Consider the following 12,493-nt stretch of genomic DNA (forward strand, 5'->3'; position numbering starts at 1 on the left):
CGCCGCGGATCTCCGCCGCCGTCAGTCGCCGCCCCGGCCGGCCGCCGCCCCCAGCCGCCGTCGCCTCCTCCTCCAGGAGCTCCGCTGCCTCGGCCCTGCTCGCCGCCGCCCCATGTTGTCGGCCTCTGCGCCACCTCGTCGGAGGCCGGACCTCGCCAGACCTCGCGCCGCCGCCTTCGCCGGACCGGATCCGGTCGTCCACGGCCTCCCCGGCCATCTCCCGTGCGTCCTCCGACCTCCTCCTCGCCGGAGATCCTCGCCGAAACCGCCCCGCCTCGCCGGAGAGAAGATGGATCAGATCCACCAGGAGACGAAGCAAACGGGATCCCCGCGTCCCAGATATCTCCATCCCGAGTTGACTTTTCGGAGGGTATATTTTCGTCCAAGTCCCTGTTTTCAAACATTATCATGCATCGCATCGTATCTATGCATCCGTAGCTCCGTTTTATGCGTGTAATATGTCGAATTGTTCGCCTCAACGAGTACATCATTTCCTTACATTGCATCATATTTATTTGAGCTCATCTTGATGCCTGAATCATTGTTGCAAGAGTGCTTCATGATGTTAATCTGCTGAAACTGTTATAACATGCTCATTTGTCATTTTTGCCATGATTGATGTGTGCATCCTATGAGGTTGATGTCTTCATGTGTTTTGATCTATGATATGTCTTCTTTACAGAGGTGCTTACCATGTATTTTTGTGATCAATATGGTGACTAGCACAAGCATGCAAACTAGGCATCGTGATGTTGCTGATTTTAGACCCTGTTCTGCTGTTATTTTGATGCCATGTAAACATGTTGCTACAGAGAGATCCATGCATATTTTGAGATACTTCAGTAAGGGTGTTTTGAACATATGGTTGTGCTCTATCCATTCATGCCCCTGTTTGCAATTATGGAGTAGTCTAGCATGTCATTTTCGTGCTCTACTTTTGCTACAAAATGTTTCCTAGCAGATTGTTTACATGTTATTCAATTTTGCCAAGGTTGTTGTAGTTGATCCTTGCATGCTATTAACTTGTTCTTGCCTTGGTTTGTTTCATAAATATGTCTTCTTACTGTTGGTTGCCTTGCCATGCCATGAATTGCTCTGCAGTGAGTGGTACAAGCTCACAAACATGCCTTCATAATTCTGTTTCTGTCATGTTTGAATCTGTAATATAACTTGCCATGTTTACATGGGTGCCATCATATCTTTTGATCCTTTTTGGCTTATGATCAGTAAGGGTCTTTTGATCTATGCATTGAGTAGATTCATGACATGCCTTTGTTTGCCATGATAAGTTCCTGTAACATGTTGTTTGATAGCTCTAAACATTGCAACCTGATGTTATTTTCTGCAAAGTCTGAATTGTTATTACTTGCAATCTTACCATGTGTGTTTGAGCATGTTCTAGTGATTTCTAGAGATAGTTCAGTGTTCATGTTTTGTTATGCTTTACCTGTACATCATGCCCATGCCTTTTGTTTTCTTGTTGAGGTCCTGTAGCATGTTGTTTTGATTCTTGCAATATGCCTAGTTGCTATTTTGGACAGCTTGTCCTTTAAACTTGTTTCATGTGTGTGTGTTGAACCGTTGCTCCGTTTTGAGTGTGCTCTATATGAAACTTACTTAGAATTGCATGTAGCTTCATATTATCATGTTGCATCCTTCTTTTGGAGGTTTTCTTGATGTTTGTATGCATTTTGCATCAATGCCATGTTTAACTTGTTTTGCTCATATCTTCTAGGCCGTAGCTCCGAACTAAATGAACTTCATGTGTAACTTGACTAGAATCTCGTGTAGATCATCCTTGTGCATCTTAACTTGTTGTTTAATAACTTGAACATAAGGTTTATTCAGATCTGGACCAACTTCGAAATTTGCATATCAGGACTTACCGGAATTGTTATATGTTGTTCCCGGCCTCATTTAAACTTGCTTTGATGTGTTGCTCTTGTTTGCATCATCTCTTGCCATGAGTAGATTCATGTAGCCTTGTCATGCATCATGCTTGTTGTGCATCATGCCTTGTTCATGTGTGGTGTGTTTACCATGTTGTGCTTCTTCTTGATAGTTCCTGTTTCGTTGCGATCGTGAGGATTCGTTCGTCTACGCTTGGTTCGGCTTCATCCATTTATCTTCTTCATGGACTCGTTCTTCTTCCTTGCGAGATTTCAGGCAAGATGACCGCTACCCTGGATCTCACTACTATCATTGCTATGCTAGTTGTTTCGTTCTATCGCTATGCTGCGCTACCTATCACTTGTTCTTCAAGCCATCTCAAATTGCCATGAACCTCTAACCTTTGATACCTTTCCTATGCAAACCGTTGTTTGGCTATGTTACCGCTTTTGCTCAGCCCCTCTTATAGTGTTGCTAGTTGCAGGTGAAGTTGAAGATTGCTCCATGGTGGACAGGATTTTGGTTGGGATATCACAATATCTCTTATATTATTAATGCATCTATATACTTGGTAAAGGGTGGAAGGCTCGGCCTTATGCCTGGTGTTTTGTTCCACTCTTGCCACCCTAGTTTCCGTCATACCAGTGTTATGTTCCCGGATTTTGCGTTCCTTATGCGGTCGGGTGATTTATGGGACCCCCTTGACAGTTCGCTTTGAATAAAACTCCTCCAGCAAGGCCCAACCTTGGTTTTACCATTTGCCTCACCACCACCTATATTTCCCTTGGGAGTAATCAACCCAAGGGTCATCTTTATTACAGCCCCCCCGGGCCAATGCTTGTCTAAGTGTTGGTCCAAACTAGAGCACCGTGCGGGACCATCCCTTGGCAACTTGGGTTACGTCGGTACCTGTACGCTTAGCTTATCCGGTGTTGCCCTGACAACGAGCTATGTGCAGCTCCTATCGGGATTGTTGGCGCATCGGGCAGTCTTGCTGGTCTTGTTTTACCATTGTCGAAATGTCTTGTAAACCGGGATTCTGAGTCTGATCGGGTCTTCCTGGGAGAAGGAATATCCTTCGTTGATCGCGAGAGCTTATCATGGGCTAAGTTGGGACACCCCTGCAGGGTATAATCTTTCGAAAGCCGTGCCTGCGGTTATAGGCAGATGGGAATTTGTTAATGTCCGGTTGTAGATAACTTGACACCAGATCTGATTTAAAACGCATCAACCGCGTGTGTAGTCGTGATGGTCTCTTCTCGGCAGAGTCCGGGAAGTGAACACGGTTTCTGGGTTATGTTTGACGTAAGTAGGAGTTCAGGATCACTTCTTGATCATTACTAGTTGACGACCGTTCTGCTTGCTCTCTTCTCACTCTTATTTGCGTATGTTAGCCACCACATATGCTTAGTCGCTGCTGCAGCCTCACCACTTTACCCCTTCCTTTCCCTTTAAGCTTTGCTAGTCTTGATACCCATGGTAATGGGATTGCTGAGTCCTCATGGCTCACAGATTACTACAACAACAGTTGCAGGTACAGGTTATGCGGTGATCTTGACGCGAGAGCGATGCTTGCTTGCGTTGAGTTCTTCTTCTGCTTCTTCGATCAGGGGATAGGTTCCAGGTCGACAGCCTGGGCTAGCAGGGTGGATGTCGTTTGAGTTTCTGTTTATGTTTCATCCGTAGTCGGATGTTGCTCTTATGTATTGTGATGTTGTACTCGTATGGCATTGTATGCCTTTTGTATGTATCCCCATCTATTATGTAATGTTGATGCAATGATATCCACCTTGCAAAAGCGTTTTAATATGCGGGTCTATCCTTGGTGGGACCTTTGAGTTCCTTTTGGATAGGGTCGCATATTGGGCGTGACAAGTTGGTATCAGAGCCTCGACCGACCCTAGGAGCCCCCCCTTGATTGATAGTGTAGTTTGGTCATTGTTGAGTCTAGAAGAAAACTGTTTTCGGAGTCTAGTTATATCGGAGAGTAGGAATTCTTTTTACTCCTCTTCCCCTTCAAATTTTTCTTCAGGTTCACGCAGTTGGTTTTCCGATCGTTGTTTCTCAGCTCTTTTGATCCGGTGCATTTCTCGTCAAGTCGACTCGAGCCTCTTCATCATCGAGTTCAATCCTTAGTTCAATCTCAACGAAGTTGTTTTTCTGTCCTCAGTTGTTTTCTTTTCCCACCCACCCACCCTTCTTCTTCTCGGAACCGGAGTCCGTAATTGAGTATCCATCCTACTCATGCGAAGTCTTTGCCTTCTTTCCCCAATGATTTCAACTGGTGTTTTCTCTTCAAGATATTCGTTGGTTCCCCCTTCCAAGTTGATTTTGTTTTCCCGCCCGCCCACCCTTTTTCTTCACGGAGTTTGAGTCTCTCTTGACCATCTATTAAATTCGTGTGGAACCCTTCAGTCTTTCCTCAATTGTTTCAACCGGTGAATTCTCGTCTCGTTCGTCATTCTTCATCCCTTTCTTTTTCCGTCGGACCCAATTCAAGTATTCGGTGTTGATCATATTCTTTCCCTCGGATCAAGTGTTCTCCTTGCTCGTTTGCCTCTCGCCAGTTTATCCTTCCGGAGTGTTCAAGACATCTCAGGAGATTCGTCTGTGTTCAAATTAATTCGAGGTTGTCACCTCATTCAAACATTTCAATTGTTCCGGTGCTTTATCTATCTGTTCAACAATCCTTTCCAACGGTGTTCTATTTTAGTGGGCCCTAACCCACAGGTTTTTCCCCAGGATCTTACCTGACTCTTCTAATTATTCTAGAGCCATTCCTAATTCTTTTCAAAGGGTGACGTAAGAATGGATTCCATCAGTCACAGGCCTTCCCCTAGATCGCTTTCAAATTCTTTTCATTGTTGGCTCAATCCTTTCGTTTTTCATTCTCCCGGAGTACCTCAATAATTTTGGTGGTGTTTCTCGTCGTCATTTGAAGATCGAAGAAGAGTTCCTCTTAAATCTTGTTCATTCTCTCGAAGTTTCGTGGTTCCAGCTTCATGTTATCCTCGCGAATTATTCCATTTGTCAGATATTCCTTCTTATCCATCCGGAGTGTGTCAGAAGTTGTTTCCCCGTTTATTTTCACCAGAGGGCATCATTCCAGATATCGTTCTCTAATTATCCCGGTGCATGTGTCTAGTATTCGTTAATCAGCTTGTTATCTCTTCGTTCTTGTGCATCTAAATCCCCTCGAGCATATTTGGTTCTTCTAAAGTCTTCCCGGTGATTCATTCCCTTTCGTCAGTCATTTTCGAATTCTTACGATGGTTCATTCACATTCTTTTTCCTCGATTATCATTTTAATCCATTCGTTCTTTCGAATCCTATCGGTGGTTCATGAAGACTTTCTCAAGTTTTGTGCTATGTTCCCCCTTAATCCTTTTTCAAGAGGAATAAGTAGTATGCAAAATCCATTGCTTGTCATCGATTTAATTTGATGAAGGATAAGCATACAATAAATCTTATTCTTATTTCATCCAAGTAAGTAATTCCTTCCTTCGGAGTTTGTTCTTGATGAATAAATTCTAGTTCCAAGTGTTTTCATCTTTTCTTTTCTGGAGTTCAAATTTCCTCGGTCATTTCGTCGGAACCTCCATCTAAATCATCGCAAGGCTCATCTTATTCGTTCATCCTTCATTCTATCTCATCATCCGTTTGTTACCGGAGTTCTTCATAGTGGTTCTTCACGATTTAATTCATTCTTCAAGAGTTCATCAAGATTTTGTTGGTGGAGTTCAAGTATCTTTTCTTCTTGCGTCTTGAAGTGTAATTAATTATCCATATTCTTTTGAATTGGAGTTTTGCATTTCTTCATTCTTCTAAGTCATCCAATCATTTCCGTTTGCGGCTGGTTATCACCTCATAATTTCTGAGATGTTATCCATAAGTCCACGACAAGCTTATTCTTTTCGTTGTTGAATTTTCTCAACAACTCCATTCAATCTTTTCTTATAAGGTTGCTTTTTATTTCATTCGTGGCACAAGTTGTCATTTTCTTCTCCGTTCTTTTCATTCAACTCTTTAAATTCTTTCCGGAGGTTTCGTGTCATGTCTCCATCAAGTATCATTCCATCCACTCTAGTTCATGTTCTATTCCTCCATGTTTCAGTCAGTGTGCTGCCTAAATCTTTTTAGTCTTATTCGTTTCTTATCTCGTTCTAACCGGAGTGGTTTCATAGTCTATCTGATTCCGTCAACTTTTGATTCTCGTCATTCTCATCGTTCCTCTCTTATTCTCGAGTGTTCTCGATCCTTTGCTTCTTCTCTTCAGTTCTTTCTTCACCTCATCCCTTTTCCCTTCCGTCTCGGTCCTAAGATCTCGGGACGAGATCTCTTGTTAGTGGAGGAGTGTTGTAACGCCCCGGATTCGATGCGCCAGGTGTCCTCCAGTTATTCGCCGTCGTTGCCATGTCATTTGTTTGCATGTTGCATTTTGCCATGTCATCATCTGCATTTCATCCGCATGTTTTTCAAAACTTGCATCCGTTCGGGTTCTCCCGGTTCTCTCTGTTGTCCGTTCGGAGTCCGGACCTCTCGTGCGCGCCCGTCGCCCCCTCTCAGACCTTGTTTCTGTTGGGGAACGTAGCAGAAATTCAAAAATTTTCCTACGTAACACCAAGATCTATCTATGGAGAGACCAGCAACGAGTAGAAAGGGGAGTGCATCTACATACCCTTGTAGATCGCTAAGCGGAAGCGTTCAAGTGAACGGGGTTGATGGAGTCGTACTCGTCGTGATTCAGATCACCGATGATCAAGTGCCGAACGCACGGCACCTCCGCGTTCAACACACGTACAGCCCGGTGACGTCTCCCACGCCTTGATCCAGCAAGGAGAGAGGGAGAGGTTGAGGAAGACTCCATCCAGCAGCAGCACAACAGCGTGGTGGTGGTGGAGGAGCGTGGTAATCTCGCAGGGCTTCGCCAAGCACCATGGGAGAAGAGGAGGAGGGAGAGGCAGGGCTGCACCAACGAGAGATCAAATCGCGTGTTATGGGCAGCCCCTAGGCCTCATATATATATAGGGGAAGGGGAGGGCTGCGCCCCCTTTAGGGTTTCCCACCCCAAGGGGCGGCGGCCAGCCTCCAGATGGCATCTGGTGCGGCGGCCAAGAGGGGGGAGGAGTCCATCCTCCCCAAGGCACCTCGGAGGTGCCTTCCCCTTTGAGGACTCTTCCCTCTAGGGTTCCCTAGGCGCATGGGCCTCTTGGGGCTGGTGCCCTTGGCCCATGTAGGCCAAGGCACACCCCCTACAGCCCATGTGGCCCCCCGGGGCAGGTGGCCCCACCCGGTGGGCCCCCGGGACCCTTCCGGTGGTCCCGGTACAATACCGATGACCCCGAAACTTGTCCCGATGGCCGAAACAGGACTTCCTATATATAAATCTTTACCTCCGGACCATTCCGGAACTCCTCGTGACGTCCAGGATCTCATCTGAGACTCCGAACAACATTCGGTAACCACATACAAGCTTCCTTTATAACCCTAGCGTCATCGAACCTTAAGTGTGTAGACCCTACGGGTTCGGGAGACATGCAGACATGACCGAGACGTTCTCCAGTCAATAACCAACAGCGGGATCTGGATACCCATGTTGGCTCCCACATGTTCCACGATGATCTCATCGGATGAACCACGATGTCAAGGACTCAATCGATCCCGTATTCAATTCCCTTTGTCTATCGGTATGTTACTTGCCCGAGATTCGATCGTCGGTATACCGATACCTTGTTCAATCTCGTTACTGGCAAGTCACTTTACTCGTTCCGTAACACATCATCCCGTGATCAACTCCTTGGTCACATTGCGCATATGATGATGTCCTACCGAGTGGGCCCAGAGATACCTCTCCGTTTACACGGAGTGACAAATCCCAGTCTCGATCCGCATAAAACAATAGATACTTTCGGAGATACCTGTAGTGCACCTTTATAGTCACCCAGTTACGTTGTGACGTTTGATACACCCAAAGCACTCCTACGGTATCCAGGAGTTACACGCTCTCATGGTCGAAGGAAGAGATACTTGACATTGGCAAAGCTCTAGCAAATGAACTACACGATCTTTTGTGCTAGTCTTAGGATTGGGTCTTGTCCATCACATCATTCTCCTAATGATGTGATCCCGTTATCAACGACATCCAATGTCCATAGCCGGGAAACCATGACTATCTGTTGATCACAACGAGCTAGTCAACTAGAGGCTCACTAGGGACATATTGTGGTCTATGTATTCACACGTGTATTACGATTTCCGGATAATACAGTTATAGCATGAATAAAAGACAATTATCATGAACAAGGAAATATAATAATAATACTTTTATTATTGCCTCTAGGGCATATTTCCAACAGTCTCCCACTTGCACTAGAGTCAATAATCTAGTTCACATCGCCATGTGATTAACACTCACAGGTCACATCGCCATGTGACTAATACCCAAGAGTTTACTAGAGTCAGTAGTCTAGTTCACATCACTATGTGATTAACACTCAATGAGTTTTATGTTTGATCATGTTGCTTGTGAGAGAGGTTTTAGTCAACGGGTCTGAACCTTTCAGATCCGTGTGTGCTTTACAAATCTCTATGTCATCTCCTAGATGCAGCTACCACGCTCTATTTGGAGCTATTCCAAATAACTGTTCTACTTGGAGCTATTCTAAATTGTTGCTCCATTATATGTATCCGGTCTCTCTACTCAGAGCTATCCAGATAGGTGTTTAGCTTGTATCGACGTAACCCTTTACGACGAACTCTTTTACCACCTCCATAACCGAGAAAATTCCTTAGTCCACTAGTTACTAAGGATAACTTTGACCGCTGTCCTGTGAGCCATTCTTGGATCACTCTTGTACCCCTTGACTGACTCATGGCAAGGCACACTTCAGGTGCGGTACACAGCATAGCATACTGAAGAGCCTACGTTTTAAGCATAGGGGACGACCTTCGTCCTTTCTCTCTATTCTGCCGTGGTCGAGCTTTAAGTCTTAACTTCGTACCTTACAACTCAGGCAAGAACTCCTTCTTTGACTGGTTCATCTTGAACACCTTCAAGATCATGTCAAGGTATGTGCTCATTTGAAAGTACCATTAAGCATTTTGATCTATCCTTATAGATCTTGATGCTTAATGCTCAAGTAGCTTAATCCAGGTTTTCTATTGAAAAACACCTTTCAAATAACCCTATATGCTTTCCAGAAATTCTACGTCATTTCTGATCAACAATATGTCAACAACATATACTCATCAGAAATTCTATAGTGCTCCCACTCACTTCTTTGGAAATACAAGTTTCTCATAAACTTTGTACAAACCCAAAATCTTTGATCATCATCAAAGCATACATTCCAACTCCGAGATGCTTACTCCAGTCCTTAGAAGGATCGCTGGAGCTAGCATACCTTTTAGCATCCTCAGGATTGACAAAACTTTTCTGATTGTATTGCATACAACCTTTCCTTACGAAAACTAGTAAGGAAACTTGTCTTGACATCCATCTGCCAGATTTCATAAATGCAGCTAATGCTAACATGATTCCGACGGACTTTAAGCATCGCTACGAGTGAGAAAATCTCATCGTAGTCAACTCCTTGAACTTGTCGGAAAACACTTCGCCACAAGTCGAGCTTCATAGATGGTGACATTACCATCCACGTCCGTCTTCTTCTTAAAAGATCTATTTATCTCAATGGCTTGCCGATCATCGGGCAAGTCCACCAAAGTCCATGCTTTGTTCTGATATATGGATACTATCTCGGATTTCATGGCTTCTAACCATTTGTCGGAATTCGGGCCCACCATCGCTTCTCCATAGCTCGTAGGTTCATTGTTGTCTAGCAACATGACCTTCAAGACAGGATCACCTTACCACTCCGAAGTAGTACGTGTCCTTGTCGTCCTACAAGGTTTGGTAGTGACTTGATCCGAAGTTTCATGATCAATATCATAAGCTTCCACTTCAATTGGTGTAGGTGCCACAGGAACAACTTCCTGTGCCCTGCCACACACTAGTTGAAGAGACAGCTCAATAACCTCATCAAGTCTCCACCATCCTCCCACTCAACTCTTTCTAGAGAAACCTTTCCTCGAGAAAGGACCCGATTCAAGAAACAATCCATATTGCTTTCGGATCTGAATTAGGAGGTATACCCAACTGTTTTGGGTTTTCTATGAAGATGCATTTTATCCGCTTTGGGTTCGAGCTTATCAACCTGAAACTTTTTCATGTAAGCGTCGCAGCCCCAAACTTTTAAGAAACGACAACTTAGGTTTCTCTAAACCATAATTCATACGGTGTCATCTCATCGGAATTACGTGGTGCCCTATTTAAAGTGAATGTGGTTGTCTCTAATGCCTAACCCATGTACGATAGTGGTAATTCGATAAGAGACATCATGGTACGCACCATATCCAATAGGGTGCAACTATGATGTTCGGACACACCATCACATTATGGTGTTCCAGGCGGTATTAATTGCGGAACAATTTCCACAATGTCTTAATTGTGGGCCAAAACTCGTAACTCAGATATTCATCTCTATGATCATATCATAGACATTTTATCCTCTTGTCACAATGATCTGCTTCTAACTTCACACTGAAATTACTTGAACCTTTCAATAATTCAGACTCGTGATTCATCAAGTAAATATACTCAACATCTACTCAAATCATCTGTAAAGTAAGAACATAATGATATTCACTGCATGCCTCAGCATTTATTCGACTGCACACATCAAAATGTGTTACTTCCAACAAGTTGCTATCTTGTTCCATCTTATTGAAACCGAGGCTTTTCAGTCATCTTGCCTATGTGGTATGATTTGCATATCTCAAGTGATTCAAAATCAAGTGAGTCCGAACGGTCCATTTGCATGGAGTTTCTTCATGCATATACGCCAATAGACATGGTTCACATGTCTCAAACTTTTCAAAAACGAGTGAGTCCAAAGATCCATCAACATGGAGCTTCTTCATGCGTTTTATACCATTATGACTTACATGGCAGTGCCACAAGTAAGTGGTACTATCATTACTATCTTATATCTTTTGGCATGAAAATGTGTATCACTACGACCGAGATTCAATAAACCATTCCTTTAGGTGCAAGACCATTGAAGGTATTATTCAAAATAGAGTAACCATTATTCTCCTTAAATGAATAACCGTATTGCGATAGACATAATCCAATCATGTCTATGCTCAACGCAAACACCAATCTCGGTGGTAGAGGGAGCGTGCGATGCTTGATCATATCAACCTTGGAAACACTTCCAACATATATCGTCAGCTCACCTTTAGCTAGTCTCCGTTTATTCCGTAGCTTTTATTTCGAGTTACTAACACTTAGCAACCGAACCGGTATCCAATACCCTGGTGCTACTAGGAGTACTAGTAAAGTACACATTAACATAATGTATATCCAATATACTTCTATCGACCTTGCCAGCCTTCTCATCTACCAAGTATCTAGGGTAATGCTGCTCCAGTGGTTGTTCCCCTTATTACAGAAGCACTTAGTCTCGGGTTTGGGTTCAACCTTGGATTTCTTCACTGGAGCAGCAGCTGATTTGCCATTTCATGAAGTATCCCTTCTTGCCCTTGCCCTTCTTGAAACTAGTGGTTTCACTAACCATCAACAATTGATGCTCCTTCTTGATTTCTACTTTCGCGGTGTCAAACATCGCGAATACCTCAAGGATCATCATATCCATCCCTGATATGTTATAGTTCATCACGAAGCTCTAGCAGCTTGGTGGCAATGACTTTGGAGAAACATCACTATCTCATCTGGAAGATTAACTCCCACTCGATTCAAGTGATTGTTGCACTCAGACAATCTGAGCACAAGCTCAACGATTGAGCTTTTCTCCCTTAGTTTGCAGTTTAAGAAGATCGTCGGAGGTCTTATACCTCTTGACATGGGCACGAGCCTGAAATCCCAATTTCAGCCCTCGAAACATCTCATATGTTCCGCGACGTTTCGAAAACGTCTTTGGTGCCTCTACTTGAACCATTTAACTGAACTATCACGTAGTTATCAAAACGTGTATGTTCGATGTTCGAAACATCCACAAACGACGTTTGGGGTTCAGCACACTAAGCAGTGCATTAAGGACATAAGCGTTCTAGTGTCCGCATATTCGCTACTGTCAACTTTCAACTATATTTTCTCTAGGAACATATCTAAAACAGTAGAACTATAGCGTGAGCTACAACATAATTTGCAAAAGGTCTTTTGACTATGTTCAGGATAATTGAGTTCATCTTATGAACTCCCACTTAGATAGACATCCCTCTGGTCATCTAAGTGATCACATGATCCGAGTCAACTAGGCCGTGTCCGATCATCACGTGAGACGGACTAGTCATCATCGGTGAACATTTTCATGTTGATCGTATCTACTATACGACTCATGCTCGACCTTTCGGTCTCCGTGTTCCGAGGCCATGTCTGCACATGCTAGGCTCGTCAAGTTAACCCTAAGTGTTTTCGCTGTGTAAAACTGTCTTACACCCGTTGTATGTGAACGTAAGAATCCATCACACCCGATCATCACGTGGTGCTTAGAAGCGACGAACTGTAGCAACGGTGCACAGT

This window comes from Triticum dicoccoides, chromosome 2B (genome assembly GCF_002162155.2).
Source record: "Triticum dicoccoides isolate Atlit2015 ecotype Zavitan chromosome 2B, WEW_v2.0, whole genome shotgun sequence".
NCBI lineage: Eukaryota > Viridiplantae > Streptophyta > Magnoliopsida > Poales > Poaceae > Triticum > Triticum dicoccoides.